At 43.5% G+C, this 18,503-nt stretch overlaps 1 protein-coding gene and 1 long non-coding RNA gene across 2 annotated transcripts in view; both read right to left on the minus strand.

Annotated features, from left to right (window-relative positions):
* Window positions 1-7,458, minus strand: part of LOC146370080 (uncharacterized) — a 38,482-nt gene extending 31,024 nt beyond the window's left edge. Inside the window, exon 1 of the transcript XR_014797305.1 lies at window positions 1,278-7,458. The gene's annotated coding sequence lies outside the window, so the exon portion shown is untranslated. The remainder of the gene's footprint in view (window positions 1-1,277) is intronic.
* A 3,980-nt stretch (window positions 7,459-11,438) lies between these two features.
* LOC146370082 (uncharacterized) lies at window positions 11,439-15,041 on the minus strand. The gene is made up of 3 exons (XR_014797398.1): window positions 14,376-15,041; window positions 13,953-14,021; window positions 11,439-13,384 (listed from the first exon to the last, which is right to left on the minus strand). It is a non-coding gene; the product is annotated as an uncharacterized LOC146370082 (long non-coding RNA).
* Between the last annotated feature and the right edge of the window lie 3,462 nt (window positions 15,042-18,503).

Consider the following 18,503-nt stretch of genomic DNA (forward strand, 5'->3'; position numbering starts at 1 on the left):
GACAGATAAGCGAACACTGCTACCACAGTGGCCCGGCAGCTGGTTTCACTCAGATTTTATCTGACATGAATCATGAAAACCTGATAACACAGCCCCATTTAATCTCCACTGGACCAGTAAAACTTCTGCCTAATAACCCAGTAAAAAAGAAAACACCCTTACTCTGAGTGGATAAAAGTTTAACTGCATATTTAATCCTTGAGATGTCTGATAAGAAAAAAGATTGCAGCGACACTCGAGACGGGGACAGGGTTTAACAACAGCCGAGCCGTTTATTAGGCTGGGGGAAGGTACAAACAAAGACAGGTACTAAAGCTAAACTGAACTAGAACGAAACTGGGAGAAAATAGATACTAAACTCACGGGACAAAGAACATGAAAAAGACCTGAACACAGGAAACCAGGAAACACGTACGCTGGGAAACAAACACAACAGAAGACCCGACAACGACTGACAGAAAACTCCCACACTAAATCCACAGAGAGGAGACGAGGGGAGCGGAAACACAGCTGACTCAAATGAATGTGACTAAACACAACCCACAAGCATCGCAGAAAATCTACTGTTTCTTATTGTGTGAACAAACCCAGGAAAACTCTGCTGCACTGTACTGTGACACGTGGCTGAGCGTGGATGGTGTCAGTAAGAGGAACATAAATCTGATGAAGATACAGTGAGAGGTCCAGCTTTGCGCCCTTCTCCTTTGAAATGTTCCCAAAGACTCGCGGTGGCCCAGACTGGACCCTTTGACGGCCTGGTTCTGGCCCGCGGGTTGCATGTTTGACACACCCACCCGTGGAAATGTTAATGCACAGGTGCAAAATTCTTCTTCTTCCTTGTTCCTCCCTTACACCTGGACTGCACGAGGATCACCTCACACTGATTCTCCCTCAGCAAACAGCAGGACGCCGCACGCACAGAATCAAACTTCTTATTTAATCTGCAGATTAAAGTTCTGTTTTTGATTCACTCCAAAGAGATAAAATGTGACAGAAGCAAAATCTGATCACAGCATTTGTTGTTAAACATTTATTCTAATCAAATCAACTTCTTATTCACAGTCAGACTTTTATCAGTTTTAACCTGCGGCTGTCAAAGAAAAATCTCACGTTCTGTTTGAAAAACGCATCTTTGAAATGTCTGCATGTGCATCAAGATGCAGTTTAAAGCTGGAGAGCTGGTTTTAGTCCACAGGTTACAATTCTTTATCCAGGTAAGTGTCCTCACAGCCATAGACAACCTGTGTGTGTGCGTGTGTGTGTGCGCGCGCGCCTACCGTGGATGAAGCTGCACAGCGTCAGGATGAGCGGGGTGAAGACGCGAGCGTCCATCATCAGCAGCGAGTCTCAGAGAAGCTGAGCGGAGTTCCTCCTGAACCGACGGCAAACACGGAGAGAACGAGAATCAACAGAGGGTTCGCTCTGAGAGGAGACGGGGTTGCTCCTCCTCCCAAAAAGCATCCAAAGGAGTAGATTCAGCAGCCGGAGACACCGAGGAGAGAGAGAGAGGTCTGTGAGTGTGTGTGTGCGCACATGTGAGGACAGAAACGTAGGAACAATCATAAAACTGAGCTTTACAGAACAACACACCTTCATCCACTGCTGGATGTTTAAGAGTTTGTAGTTTGTTTGTTTTTTCTTTTTGTTATCTGGGATCTGTATGATGTCATCGATTGGAGATACAGTTGTGGCCAGAGGTTTCCTTCCCCTCATCTCAGGCATGCATGCTGGTAATGTTGGGCTTTTAATCATGTCTTTGCACTGTTGTTTTCCCAGGGTGGATGCAGGCTCAGATATATCGTTCATATTTGTAGAAATGTCTCTGAGCAGGCTGCACCTCGAGCACAGTGTTGTTGGCAGCTATGAACATGAACTCAGGCTGATATCTGACTGCTCCTCTTGGCAAAACTGGTGGACTTCATTTAAATTGCTTGGTTTCCTGGGATGGACCACATTCAAAGACATTCTGAAGCTGCGTCGTCCACACCAAAATCAGTTCTGATGTGTGTTTGGACTTTTGCTAATCCACACAAAAGCATCACACGGCTTCATCTACACTCACTCAAATCTTTTAATAACGATTAATTTGTGTGACAGCACTCGTTGGATTGACTCCGAACAAAGTCCAACCAACTCAGTGAAGGAGAAGTGCAGATTTACACAACTACAGGTTATTCTGATGTCACGTCCCTTTGCCGAGGTCTGGAAGAAGTCCAGCCCTGTCACTGTGAAATGAGAGGAAAGTAGTTATGATGTTCAGGAACCAACCAGGATCAAGCTCGCCATGAACAGGAAACTGCAGGAACACCAGAGACAAGATGCATGTTTGGAGGAGTAAAGGTGAAGCTTTCAAACCTAAAAACACCAACTGTCATGCTCCGTTTGCTGTCAGGGAGTGGACATTCCACTCAGTGATGGAACAATGAGGGACGATGGCTACCTCCGAGTCGTTCTCCTCAAATCAGCACATAATAAATAACATTCAGTGTTGTGGCTGAACAGTGCAGCAACACCTCCCAGCCGTGATCTGGACTCTTCATCGCTCAGCTTTCACACCTCACTGAAACCAAGTCTCAGGGACTGACAGCCTGAGGTCACCTGCAGAGTCCATTCACACTTCTGACTGCAGCGCCATCACAGACACGAAAACTGAGAGACGTGCTTAAAGCGACGCCTGGAGGAACAAAGTCACAGCCAAGTTCAAATATGTTGCAGAAAAGAACACGCTTTCCTTTATTTCCTGTCATAGATCTCCTGTTCCTGTGGACGATGTTCAGCTTAAATATCGTGAAAGTTTAAAATAAGTGCATCAGGGTACGTACAAGTACTCAAAGTCAGAACCAAAGCTGCAGACCCTCACTTTCTCACAGTTTCTCTCTTTTGGATCTGTATGATGTCATAAAGAGCCTGGTCCTTTCAGGTACTGGTGTTCAAATCTTGACCTAAAAGGGGAGGAGCTAAAATTATGGATGTGATTCAAACAGCCCGCGGTGGCTGACGACCGTGCTGTAAATAAAGATTATTATTGCGGCTGTGTGCAGGGAACTTGGGATCTCGTTGCCTTGGAAATGGTTCCCTCAAAGACTCGTCTGCAACCACTCACAGTCAGCTGCAGCTTTGGCAACAACACACCCGTCTGCTTTCAGCTTTATATGAAATCTGTTTGTGATAATACAGTAATTATCTGTGATAAATAAGCAAACAATCTCAAATCTGTTGTTGTCCTTATATACGGAAATTCACATTAACTGCTCAGACCTAGATTAGAAATCTGCTTTTAAATAGGAAAATCACTAGAAACCAGCTGCCAACCAGTTCAGCCTCTGTTGCAAAGACAGGTTCTGCACACATCTGTGCAGACTGACTCCCACAAAGGTGACATCCACAGGTTGGGGGTGCTGCATGCTGAACTTCTGAACAACCGTCTCCGCCAGTAAAATAAATTCAATGCAATGATTTTTACTTCTCATCTAGTCTAACTGAACTGTAACCTTTGACAGTGGGAGGATGTTAAGATCTTCCATGAGGACTGACGGTGGTGCGGGAGCATCAACTACATCCTGCCAGCTTCTCACATGTAAGCACAAGGTGTCCTTTGTCTGCACTGCATGGCATTAAAGATTACACTCATCACACATGGACACGTGTGAAGGACCTCATCGTGCTCAAACATATTTAAACCCTGAGTTTTACAGCCAGCATCTAGTGGCTGTTAGCGGTACTGCACTGAGAGACGTCGTCCTCGGACACATGACGGAGGCCAAAGCCTCGTCACCGTTTCGTGTTTGTTTCCTTCTCCGTCTACATGCCTACGAGTCATTTCCTGTGATGACATCGTGTCCAGATGTTTTTCCTGGTGCGTCTGATGAGCGACAAACTCAGACTGCAGCTCTGACATGAAGGCTGTGACTGCGGACAACAGAAATACTCTGTGTGTGATTGTGTGACATGTACTGATGGCAGCATTGAAAACGAGCTCTGATGTTCAGTTTCATACTTTTGCCTTTTATTAAAACTCATTTTAAATTTCAGCATGTCAACATTTTATTTACTGTCATGGAAACTCTGAATAAAGAGTCGAGTCCCCAGCGTGAAGGCGTTTCTCCGCTCAGCTGAGCGTGATACAAACTCCTGATTAATTTCCTAATGAGGGCTGAATAATTAGCTCGCTTTCTTAATGACCCTCTCCATTAAAGACAGCGGCTGGCACAGAGAGAAGAGCGACGTCTGCCAAACTAAAGCCAAACTGTGGCCAGGATGATTATCCTGAGTCTGTTTGAGAGTTTAGTCACTGCAGCTTCAGCCGAGGGTGTTGCCCTGACAGATCCATCGCTGCTGTCACACAACAACGAGGAGCTTTACACATGGAGACAAAGACTTAGTCATGGAGTTCCTCAGGGCTCTGTGATGGGACTGATACTTTTTATTATACATGTTTGCCCCCCCAATACTATAATTCATTATTATCAGGATGTCATTCATTGGATCCCTGTTAAATCCAGAATTCAAAATCCTGCCCCTCACATACAAGGTCTTAAATAATCAGGCCCCATCTTATCTTAATGACCTTGTAGCACCATATCACCCTATTAGAGCACTTTGCTCTCACACTGCAGGCTTACTTGTTGTTCCTAGAGTATTTAAAAGTAGAATGGGAGGCAGAGCCTTCAGTTTTCGTTCCCTTTAACACCAGCTTCGTGTTGTAATCTTTGTTTTGATCCCCGTGTCGGATGCTTCACTCGGTGCAGAGGTGACTCTCCTGTCAGTAATGAACTTCTCTGCTGCTGTTTCTGAACTTTAAATAAAAGAAACCCATTCCTCTTTAAATAGTCACCCAGCTGGGCACAGACTGTGAAGATATGAAAGTTTATCATTGGTCTAGGTAAATCCCCTGGACCAGGTACCAGCCTTATAAGCTGTATGCAGCCAGTTAACAGTAAGACACTGAAACACTGATTATTGGTAATATTTCTGGTAATATTTGAGTTTTGCGCAGATGTTTTTAATCCCAGCATCCTCAGCTCAGCAGGCTCGGTGCACTTATTACCAGCTCTGCCTACAGCAGAGATGAGCACAAATGCTGTAACACAGGGGTGCTCACACTTTTTCCGCATGTGAGCTACTTATAAAATGACCAAGTCAAAATGATCTACCCACTACAAAAATCCAAAACATATACTTATTTATAAATATATTGAGGATTCTTTATATCTACAATGTATATACATGCATAACCGCAATATCCAATATTTCACAACACAATTAACAATGTAAATTTTTTGTCATTACCTGAGTTTACTCTGATGACTTGCACTGAATTGAATCAGCCAGGGATGCATAGTCCGGACAGTAGCTGCTGACGGCCAGCCTCAAACACACTTCCAAATGTTCATCAGTCATGGTGGAACGGTACTTGGACTTAATGATCTTCATGTGGGAAAATGATGACTCACATAAATAAGTGGAGCCGAATAATGCAGTCAAAGAGGCAGCACATTTCCTCATGTTGGGGTACTTTACTTCTGTGAGTAAGTTCCAGAACTGTCCATGATCTCTGGACTTCAGCTCAATGTCGGCTTGTAGTGTCAAAATCTCATCTTCCACTCCAGAAGAGTTCAGGTGAAATAGTTTTGCAATTTTTGATGCGAGTGAATCGACCTCAGCATCTTCCCGAAAAGGATAGCACATGAAGGTAGCGACTGGCTCGAGCAAAGAAAAGTCTTGAAAGCGTTTGTCAAACGCTGACAGACAATTGTCAATCTGCTCTGTGTAGCGTGCACTGTCAAGTTGCAAACAGGCCATCCCTTGCATCTCCAGCTCTGACGCCAGGTTTTGAAAGTTTATCAAATCATGGCGCTGCAGCTTTAAAGAGATGTTGCATCTTTCGTTTGAAAGCATTAACTGAGCTGATCATGTTGATCACTGTTTTGTCTTTTCCTTGCAGCTGTAGATTAAGGTCATTCAACATGTTTGTCAGATCGGTTAAAAATGCCAAGTCTAACAGCCACTGACCGTCATTAAGTTGCATGTATTCTGCTTGTCCAGCTACACGGAAAAACTCCTTAATCTCCGGACAGAGCTCTCGAAATCTTTGCAGGAATTTCCCTCGACTAAGCCACCTCACGTCAGTGTGTAGCAACAACTCAGAGTGGTCGCAGTCAGCCTTCTCCAGATGTGCACGAAATAACCGTCTTTGAAGAGATCTGGCGCGAATAGAACAGGCGATCTTCGTTGCAACATTCATGATCTCCTTCATGTTGAGCATTTTAGCGCATAACGCTTGTTGGTGGATTATGCAATGGTAATTTAGGAAGTCCGGGAAAGCATCGTCCTGCCTGCACTTGGCAATAAATCCATTCAAGCGGCCAACCATTGCGGGTGCTCCATCTGTGGTAATAGACACCAATTTGTACACTGGGAGCTGGGTTTTCTCGATAAAGTTTTTGAACGACTGAAATATGTCCTCTCCTCGCGTCTGTTCTTTCATGGGCAGGACTGTTAACAGCTCTTCTTTTGCAGTGATATCAGTAAACACCATACGAATGAAAATGCACACCTGGGCTGTGTCACTCACGTCCGTAGATTCGTCCAACTGCAGTGAGAAACACTGGCAATCTCCGATGTCCTTCCAAAGTTGCTGGGTTAAATCCTCCGCCATGGCTTCACAGCGCCGTGTAACTGTACTTCTTGACAGCTGGAGAGCTTTGATCGAAGATGTTATTTCTGCCTTATTTTTAAAGTCTCGGAACAATGAGTCAGAGGCATTCGTTGAAGCAGCTTTTACCATCTCTCCATCTTGAAAAGACTTCTTGTTTTTAACGATGATGTGACTCACCCGGAACGATGCTTCGGTGGCGGCTTTCGCTTTTGAAGTTTGTTGTGTGAAAAATGACTGCTGTCCGGACAACTGGGATTTTAGTTTATTCACCTTTTTCTTTCTTAGCTCGCTTTTCGGCGGGAATGTAGTGTCGTATTTTCCGTGAACAGTTTGAAAATGCCGCTCCACATTTCCCTTCTTTGGCATTGCGATGGTAGCCTGGCAGATGAGGCAAACGCACTTCGAAAATGACATCGTGAAAAAAAAGTCCTCCTCCCATTCCGTATGAAAGTGATACGTTTTTGTCTTCTTACTTGGTCCAGCTCCCTCACTCATTTTTAACCCTTTCTTAGGTTTAAGAGAAAAAACCGAGAGCTAAAAATTGGAGTTAAAACTGACAAGCTAGTCAGCGAGTTACTACACTTCGCGCCGCTGTTTGCGCATGCGCAGCGACCTAAGCGTCAGAAAAAATCTGATGTCATCTGACTGGCTTCCCTGTATCAATCAAGTGACGGGATGGATGATAGGCTGGCATCTATTTTTTTAATGCCATGCGATCTACCAATACTACCTTTGCGATCGACTGGTCGATCGCGATCGACGTATTGAGCACCCCTGCTGTAACACATTCAAAGGTGATCATTACACAGGCCTGGACTGCCACCTAGTGGAGGAAGAGAGAACTGCCTCTCATGACCGTTTGCGAGGAGCTGCAGGCAAAAACATCCTGAAATTTCAGGCTGTTTTACTCCCGTGGAGTCAGCTGGGTTCCAGACTTTTTTCATGTCACACTTATTTAACATCCCTGTGACTCTGAGCCTTACTCCACCTGGCCTCACCTGTGCACCACCTCTATTTTCTATTCCTCTACAGAGACATGGTATGCAGTGGGAACTGTGAGATGTAATGCATGTCTCCTTTTTGAAGTTATTCACTCAGTTTCCAGAACTGAAAAATGAAGCCAATGCTAAAGTGCTAGAAACTGCAGTTCCACTCATGTCCACTAGGGGCTCCAGCAGCGAGCCAGTCCCCTGGTCGAGACTTTACAGCTCTGGTCTCTGTGGGTAGCTCAGTTTGTATGTTTTTGGGGCGGGGGTTACCTCCGATGGGTGCTCTTTTTCGCTTTTGTTGCACTCGCCTTGCGTGCTGGTCCGAGTCTGACCTCTGCAGTCCAAGCCTGACGTCTTCGTTTAGTAATATCGGATACAGGAGATCCCTCCCGTTGCCTCCAGGAGGGGAAACGATGAAAAGAGAGCCCATTTTCCAGCTTCTTGCCTTCCCTATCGTGTGATCTAACGTTGCAACCGACAACACAGTACCCCCTCCCGTGACATCACGCTCCAAAGCCCTATAATGACCTCTCTTGGCTTAATGTATGATGGTGGATAAATGAAACGTACAAGGAAAATTTGACTATATTACAAAAGGACATCCATCTTGGTAACATCAATGACCGGAGCATAACTTGTCAACTAGTCCGAAAATAAGTTATACAGTAGCAGTCAAAGACACCTTCTCATGTGTCACATTTCTATTCATTCAAAACACTTATGCATAGCTGTGTTTTATACAGCTCTTACAGAATTCAGTACAGGCTCATGTGAGTATTTACTGTACGGCTCAGCTCTACTGAATTTCTGAGTTTCTAGAGCAGACACAGAGCTCATGTCAAAACAGGCTTCAGGCGCGATATTAGGCTACGTTCACACTGCAGGTCTTAATGCTCAATTCCGATTTTTTGATCAAATCCGATTTTTTTGTCTGCTTGTTCACACTACAAATAAAATGCGACAGCAAACGCGCTCTAGTGTGAACGCTCTGTTTAGGCCCAGACCAAACAATATTGTTTGACTGATAGCCCTTAATATAAAGACTTCGGACTTTACGTTTCCCAATTTTTGCTTGAAGTTATTTTGTTATTTACATAATAATGTAGATAACCTAATAATTATCCTTATTGCTGTTTTAAAGGAGCGGTGCTTCAAAGGATAGCTGCAGATTGCTGTCAGAATCCGCAGATTATACAGAACAAATAAAATGTTCACGTTTCTCCAACGTTGTCTTCCCAGCAGTTTCACTGACATCTACACTGGATGGCCAGGAAGCGTTCGCGATGTCTTCTCGGGCGCTGATAATTGGCGTCTGTCTTGTGTCAGTGACGTAAAAGACGGATTTAATGCGACATGACCATCAAACAGCAGTCGCTTTCTAAAACATCGGATATGTGTCGGATTCAGGACCACATACGAAAGTGACCCAGATCGGATTTGAAAATATCGGATTTGTGCCGTTCACACTGTCACACCATGATCGGATATGGGTCGCATAGGGTCAAAAAAGTCGGATTTGATGCGCTTTCGCCTGCAGTGTGAACGTAGCCTAAGTGACTTTAACAATATTATCAATTTTAATATCGGTCTAGTGACATTACGTTATGTACGCAGCACGCAATAGATCCACATATTTTAGAAGCCAAAGGTTCAAATTAGTTGGGAGCACCTTCACTTAATTATAACAGTGGTTTTGTTAGGAAAACAGTTCTGTATACCGGATACTAAATTGCGTTACGGCTAACGTATCTAACATAGCTAACCGTTATTGTTAGCACAACATTAATAGCAAGCTGCAATGACGAGTAACAAAAACAAAGAGTAAAAAGGTTTTAATGAAAATGTTTTACCTTTTCCAACAGTCCCAGAATCCAGAGCTTCAAAGACCAGCAGGTACTGAAGACTTTATCCGCTTCACTGTCACCGTCCGTGAGAAAGAGTTTTTTCCCCCCTTAGAAAGGTCAAGGCCCGCAGCTCGCGCAATCTGTCTGCGCATGCGCATCCCAACGATTGACCCCCCCTCCCCTCTGTTTCGGGAGGTTGCCATAGTTTGACGTGTTCTAACGTCACTCTCTCTCTCTCTCTCCCCCTGTCATTTATTTGGCTCGAAACACATTAACAAATTGCTCAGTGATGAACAAGTACTCAGATCATTTACCTAAGCAGTGTGCTTTGTCAAAACGAAGTGTGTGTTCATTACACTGACATTCTGTTGTGCAATTGTTATTTACTTGTATTTTATAATTTGACTTTACATACTGCTGGGTGGTTTGTAAAGTTTACAATAACTAGTATTATCATTATGCTATATTTTCTAATATATACAATAACCTCAAAAGTAATGCCTTGAAGCAGAAAATAGTAATACTTTATTAAAATTTAAAACTAAAGTAGAGTATTTGAATGTGTGCATTGTGTCTACTGTTTGTTAACTCATCACATTCATAAACTTCTTAATGATAAACTCCATAGTCCATATAAATTCCATATTATTTACCACATTATTTGTGATCAATGGGTTTGCGGGGTTAGGGGTGTTGGGGGTAGGGTCTTTAGGCTTTGGCCCCCACCCCTGCCACCAGTATATTTTTAAGCAAGTATTTCTAACTTTTATTTGAATATTCAGTTTCCTATCATCTGCTCTTAAAGGGTAACCCGCCCTCCCCCTTCGCACACACATGCACACAAACAAAACACACAGTATAATTCACAGCCTCATTATAGTGAATAAATATTTATGCCATTTTACACCATCAAACTTAGCTAAGGATGAAGAACCTTTTGTTCTTTAAAGAACCATTTGTAATACCTAAAGAACCATCTACAAAATAAAAAGGTTCTTTGGCGTATGATGGTTCTTTAAAGAACCACGAAGACATCTGAAGAACCATTTAAGAACCATAATTTTTCTGAGAGTAGGCTATAAATGTGCTTCTATAAAGTGCTGCAGGAATAAAACTGAAAACCCTGAAATAGGTTTGCATGTTGCAGCATGCAGGCTCTGTGGGGCTGCGGTGACACACTCAGACGGTAACATGTTTGAAGAGGTCTCTCCTCAGAGGGCAAAGAAGGTCATGATACCAGCTGTCAGCTGACATTTTCATTCAGAGGTGATGCAAGAAACTATTGAAAGTACAAATGTAAAACTATTCACCATCTTGTATAAAAACACTTCCCTATATATGTAACTTAAGCTTTGAAACATTTGGAGCTGTAGCAAAAACACAGACTTTGGAAACAGATCTTTGCTTCAGTCTTCAAGGCAATAACGTCACAACAGCTTCACCTACAACCATTCACCTGTGCTATAGCTCCACCTACTGGACTTATTGGAGCAGACACATTAAAAATAAATCAATAAGAAATCATCCCTACCTTGACTGTGATGGCGATGGGCGTCCTCTGACAGCGTGTTGTGCCCCAGGTAGAATCGGCCTCGTTTCACAATAATATTAGTTCTGCTTTTCTCTTCACGAGAGGAGCAGAGCGGACACGAGCGTGACGGGCGTCGCGTTCATGTCATCTGTTGTTTTTAAATGTGCTATGGAAAATAACTTTTGAATTGAATTGAATGTTTGTCCATAAAGCACCACAGCACGTTTGGACGAAACGAAACACGTCAGACCAGCTGTCAGCACCGTGGTGGACGGATGATGATCTGGGCTCCGTGCAGTGACTCAGTAAACCATGAACTCCTCTGTATACAAATGTATTCTAGAGTCAGATGTGAGGCCATCAGCCACAGGACAATGATACCAAGAAGAGTGCCAAATCTCCAAAAGGCTGAAAAAGAAATGTGGTGCAATGCTCCAGTCAGTCCAGACCTCAGCCTGACTGAGAAGCTGTGGTGGGACCTTCAGAGAACGGTGCTGAAACCGACTGAAGAGTTGAGTCTCAATGATGAGACTAATAACATCTACAGGGCGCACGCACGAGGCATTGACGATGACGTGAGCATGAGCAGAGACAAACTGAGGGCTTAAATAGACAGGATAATGAGAGGATGAGAAACAGGTGGAAACACGGCTGGAACAAATCTAACTAATGAAACAGAGGAAGTAAGGTGGCAGTTAGTACAGTAGAGTTTTTATTTTCATTTTTATAATACTAAAAATGAAATGCACAGTGCAGAGATTACTTGAGAAACTGTAGGACAGCTTCTGTGTGCATCCTGTGAAGTGTGGGGTGTGTGAACAGGGAACATAGGAGGGGGCTAAGCACACATCCCTGTGGCGTTCCTGTGTTTCAAATGAGTGATGAGGAAGTTTGCTTATCAACTCTCACCACCTGGGGCCTGTTTGTGAGGAAGCAGAGAATCCATCTGCAGATACATGTTCCCAGCCCAAGGTCAACAAGCTCCCAGGCAAGTTTTGAGGGGATGATGCTGTTAAATGCTGAGCTGTAACCGATGAAGAGCATTTTTGCATACATATTTCTTTTTTCCAGGTGAGTGAGTGTGCATTGCAGATTTGTGGGAAAACAGACTACATGTCAGGTGGCTTCACTTAGCTTGACACAGTGTTTTCTTCTTACCATGAAGTTCAAGTAAAATCTCTCTCCACGGTGAGCAAAGTGCCAGAAACACTCCAACCCAGCAGCAGGAAGCACTATAGCAAAGTCGTACTGGTCAGAACCCCAGAACAGCTCCTGGTCTGTGACGTCGGGGCGGGCGTTTGTCTGGGGAACCCCATGAGCTGAGCCCCAAAATAAAAAGCCCAGAAAGAAGCAGGGAATCCAGCACAGCATGTCTAAAACATGGAAAGGTGAGAGTAGAGTCTGTGCTGCAGTGCGAATAGATCAAAAATGATTAACCACCCCTGAAATGTCGCCTCCTCTGGTGGGAAAACTGGACGGGCTGCACAGATGGAAGCACTGCTGATAGAGAGGAAAACCCTGCAGGAGGGAAACTCTCCAGGTGATCCAAACAAATGAACCTTGAAACTGTTCCACAGACAGATCCCGACTGCTTAAAGGCATCCTGTGGAGGTTTGGACCACCAGTTCAGTAATATTTGACCATGTGGTGGATGTACATTTAGATTATTCTCATGGCCGTCATTCACATTTCAACATTTACATGAATCCATTGATCCACTGGTGAAGAGGAAACAGCAGACATATGCCAACAGGAGAGTGGGTGTGTAGTGCTGAGAAGAAGGTCTGTTTGATACATGTTTTACATGATAAAACTTGTTTCCATTCTAGACAAAGATAATAAAGATAATACAAAAAGTATTGTTGAAATGATGGTTTCATTTATAAAGGGAAAAACACTCTCCAAACCTGCCCTGTGTGCAAAAGTAACTGCCCCCTAAACCTAATCACTGGTTATGCCACCCTCTGCAGCAGGAACTGCAGTCACGTGTTTGTGGTCCTTCAGTGAGTCTTTCACATCACTGTGGAGGAATCTTGGTCCACTCTTATTTGGAAGATTGTTGGAATTCAGACACATTTTTAAGGTCACGCTGACGCACCTCAGTCTGATTTCAGTCCAGACTTTGACTCGGCCACTCCAAACACTTCATCTGTTTTTGGACTCATTGAGAAGTCGACTTGCTGCTGATCATGGTGCTGCTGTATAACTGGAGTGCTTTTGAACTTCAGGGCACAAACTGATGGTCAGACATTCAGGACTGTCAGGTAGAGAGTAGAATTCAAAAGGGCCAGAGCCTCTCTTTAAGAAATGTCACTTGACATCTGCAGCACTCAGTCTGCTGCGGCAAGCGTGCTGCTGCAGTCTGTTGGGGGGCATCATCAGGAACAAGGATGCAAGGAGAGGAGACAAACTAGTGAGGAATGCTGGCTCTATAATTGGAGCTGCCACACGCACACACACACACACACACACTGACAGATGCACACACACACACTGACAGACGCACACACACACACACTGACAGACGCACACACACACACACTGACAGACGCACACACACACACACTGACAGACGCACACACACACACACTGACAGACGCACACACACACACACTGACAGACGCACACACACACACTCACACACACACTCACACACTCACACACACACACACACACACACTCACACACACACACGCACACACACACACTCACACACGCACACACACACTCACACACGCACACACACACACACACGCACACACACACACTCACTATTATTTATCCTTGTTGTGCAAACAAGCTGCAAAACTTAATAAATGTAGAATTTGAAAAATAACAAACCTTAAAAGAAACACTAGGTACAGATACATGAGGACCTGTGATACGGTGATACTTTTGGTAAACAACCATTTGACTAACATGTGTCTCACCTGCTCTTGTTCATCTCTGTTCTGTCCTCATTCTCCCTCTCTCTCTGTTCCTCTCTCTCCCTCTTTGTGCTGACAATCATCAAATATACAGTTGAAACCAGATATTTACAAACTCTTCAGATAAAATACTTTTTTAATTGTAACATCAAATCAGACTAAATGTTTATTTTTTTTAGATTGATAAATATAAAAAACACATTTGTTAACTTTAAGAGTAAAGAGAGAAATTGTCTGTATTTCTTAATTGTAAATGGCACCAAATTGTATTCAAAATTGAGCCACACTTATGGAGCTCCACAATTCTTTTTCTGGTGTTTTGGTTGACATCTCTTGATTTTCCCATTTCAAAGAAACAGGCTCTGTGTTTTACCTTATATGCATCCACAGGTGTGCCACCAATTTACTCACATGGACTCTACTAACCTATCAGAAGCTTCTTCAGCTCAGAATGGAATCGTCTTGTCATGAACTGGCTGTGTGGAGGCAGATGAGGACCCAAACGCAAAACTCACGGAGACAGGAACTGAACTCAAAATCACTGCTTTATTGCAGGCCTTTAAAACGAAACAGAACTAAACTGGGAATACTAACAGAAGACCGAGGGAACACAGAAAGACACGCAGGTTCGGGGAGGAGACATTGACGACGCGACACTGAACTGAGGGAGACATGCACATAAATACACAGAGGGTTAACGAGGGAAGTGGGAGCACACGGGGAACACAGCTGACACAGATAATCATAACGAGACAGGGCAGGAGTGAACACAACATGACACATACTGACGAGAGACTGTCAAAGTAAAACAGGAAGTACACAGAGGTTCAGACAGGAGGAGAGAGAGCACGGGGAGAACACAGACATAACGGGCTGGGGAAAACATGGAATAAAACACAAGGAGAGACGAGGGCTCACAGATACACAGGAGCACACAAGAGGTAACCAAATAAGGAACATCTTAACAGAACCTAGGAACCACGGCATAAATAAGGAGCAAAATACAAAAATACAAGAAAACTAAGAATGCTGGGCCAATATGGCCCAGGATCATGACACGTCTGGAGTTTCTTATTTCTTATTAATTAACAATAAACTTAGTGTACATGTGCTCCTACATTTGATGAAAGTGATAAAAATAGAAGCTCTGTCTCTCTTTATTCTGACATTTAACTAATTCAAAAGATATTTCAATATTTATTTATCCAAAACAAAACAAGTTTACTCTAAATTGATGTTGTACAGTAAAAGAAAATGTTCTTGTGTTTTCCATAAAGTGTAAATATCTGGTTTAAACTGTGAATATACTGCTGTGTATTGAAGTTCCTCTTGTTTTGCATAGAAATATACTGAACAACATACAAAGCATAATATATAAAATAACATCTACCAGAGTTTTTTCTTTGAAAGAAGCCCCTTATGTCCATTCTTGTATATCAGTGCATTACTGAAACCGATTTATTTAGCCGTGGAGGGAAACAACTGAAAATATGAAATAAACACACATGTAAGCTAAGACTCTCTAAAGAAACAGCATTGTTGTTGTTCGGCTTTTCATTTCACCATTTGTTGATTCACTTGAAGAGCAAGTAACGTAATATGGGTCATGTGATCAGTTTGATATCAATCTTTCGTGATACACCGTCATATTTACATTATTTGTACAGTACAAATGATTTGCTTTGGTACCTGGTCAAACTTCAGCTCTCCTCTGTCTGCCTGGCTCCGTTTCTCCAACAGTGCACTCGTAGGCAGCAGCTGCCCCCCCGCTTAGTGTCTGAGCTCGGGTCATACCAATATTAGGGGGGATTTACGCACAGTCGTAAATTCCCACAGTGTGCACTATGTGCTTCGAATATTGTGTGTAGTTTTTTGCTTTATACAGTTGTCAGCCAGGCATCTAACTATGAAAAAATTACACTCCAAAAGACCCCGGGCTTCTGACAAAACAACCCGGGCTTAAGCCCAGTAAGCCACCCCCCCCCCGCTCCGCCACTGATCACCACCAGCTGTTGCTAAAAGCACCTTTGTTAGATAGCAAAGTATTTACAAACTAGATAGCGAAAATTTCTGAAGAAATTTTAAGTGTGCCTATGCTACTGCCGGATTAGATGTCCGAAGACATCAGGATGTATGTGTTTGGAGCAAAAAACTGTTGAGTTTTAAGCAGAGAGTCATCAGCTGTTCCTGTACTCAGCTGTTAGGGCCGGTTGCTATAGTAACTCCTGTGTGTGGCAGGAGGGGATGGGACACACACACACTGCAGTTAGGGTCAGACACAGAGATGGGCAAACAGGAATTAAGCTCTGAAACAAATGCTTCCCAAGAGAAAACTTCCAGACTACAACATATTAAAATGCCTGTAGAGTGTATTATACTGACGTGGTAACAGTGTAAAGACACCCTTCGATGTTAAATTTGAGCTGAAAATTGAGAGCAGTTTTTGAATGGCATTTGTTTGATGGCATTTGTGAGAAAACCGTAAATCTGATCTCAATGAGGAAGACACTGGATGAAAGAAGACAACGATAGCTACGTTTTGATGTATAAATTATAGATGTAGGGCAAACGGTTTGGGTGGGACAGGACGAGAAAAACAAATTTTTTAAATTATTGTCCACACTCTAGTTTTATGGCAGTTGACAGTGGCGCGAACATTCCGTGAAAATCTTAATTTTCCTAAAACTTAAACTGCTCTTGTGAACCAACAGTAAAAGATATCGCAACGAGGATTTGGGCAATAAAAGTCCAAAATCTTGTGACCCGTTTAAAGTTTAAATGACGTTTCTACAACAAAGTATGGCTGAGCGGTAGGCCTTCAAAGTGGCCTGTGTTGGCGCCTTTTTTCGGGCCCTTCCCCATCGAAATGAATGGGGAAAATGGGGTCTTTTTTTGGGAATTTTGGGAAAACCGTGCGACGAATCTCTACCAAGAGTCATAATAATAAGAATAATAAATCTGTCGAATAGTAATAAGTGTGCCATTACATAGGCACACTTAATAATTCTCCCGTTCATTGATCTGAGCATGCGCAGAATGATCCACAGCGCTCCTTTGATCCTTTGATCTTCTCAAAGGATCATTGTGACGTCACGGCGACATCACATTCTCTGCCACACCCACCAAGTCCTTAAATAGAGGAGGTCCTTTAACAGTTTACATCAGAAGGAGCCAGTTGTTTTAGACAAAGCTGACCTTTGCATTGAAATCATTCAGAGATTTAACTTTTTTGAGCTTTAAACCTCCAAAGAAATGTCACAGGGAACGTCGAATAAGCCATCTGGAAGCAGTGATCAGTCAGACCCACTGCAGCCAACAGTTGAATCTCTACATAGTACTAGGAGACTACACAGAGAACTCCTTGAATATAACGCAAAACTCAGGAAAGAAAACAAAAAACTCAAGCATGAAAACACACAACTCCAGCAAGAGAATACACAACCCAGGCAAGAGCCCATACAACCCAGTGAAGAAATCATACAACTCAGGCGAGAAATCATACAACTACATCAAGAGAACTCACAACTCCATAAAGAAAACGAACGACTCAAACAAGAAAACATAGAACTAGATCAAGAAAACGCAGAACGCAGTCAAGAAATCACACAACTCAGGCAAGATAACCCACAAGTCCGTCAAGAAAACACAAGAGTCCATCAAGAAAACACAGAAGTCCATCAAGAAAACACACGACTCAGTCAAGAGAACGCAGAACTCAGACAAGCTGTGGAAAATCTTCAGCGCCAAGCGGTACATGTACAACAGACAACAGAAACAGAACCTCCTAGACCTGAGGAGGCTGACAACCTTGTTTCGTGGTATGTAGGTATTGCTGGATTGGCCGTTGTTCTTTCTGCAGCTGCTTTCTGGGTCGCCTCTAAGATTCTCGGCTGAAGCGAATGTCCCGCTCTGTGGGGTCATGATTATTATCATGACGCTCTGTGGGGTCATGATTATTATCATGACGCTCTGTGGGCTCATGATTATTATCATGACCCCACAGAGCGTCATGATTATTATCATGACCCCACAGAGCGGGGATCGCTTGCGTGTGCTTGCATGCACACGTCCCATCGACAATTGTGGATTGTGGTCCACATCCACAATTACAGCTCTACTGTAATTGTGGATGTGGACCAGTTACCCTTTAAAAACAGTAATGATCTTTTCCAGCCACAGTCCACCTTCATCCTGGCGTTGTTCCCGCTGGTGCAGGGTCCGCTCCTCAGCAAAGGTTTCTCCGTTTGGTTCTGTCCAAGGCGTCCTCAGGTGACGCGTTGATGGTCTTAATGTCTTCCTTGATTTTGTCCATCCACCGTTTTTTCGGTCTGCCTCGAGGCCGGCGTCCGTCTGGGTCGATCCTTAATAGTCGTTTTTGCTGAGTTCTCATCGCTTCGAATCACGTGTCCATACCACCTCAGGCGGGATTCGAGCATCTTTTGAACTCGAGCCACAGTCCACCGACCTGTCATAAATACGCTGTGCTCTCCTTTATGTTTGATTTTATTTTGCCCCTCACCTCCCAACCAGTCATGGCAGAAGACCGCCCCTCCC

Source organism: Perissodus microlepis, chromosome 17, assembly GCF_051167445.1.
Source record: "Perissodus microlepis isolate ML-2025 ecotype Zambia chromosome 17, ASM5116744v1, whole genome shotgun sequence".
In the NCBI taxonomy this organism is placed as follows: Eukaryota; Metazoa; Chordata; class Actinopteri; order Cichliformes; family Cichlidae; genus Perissodus; species Perissodus microlepis.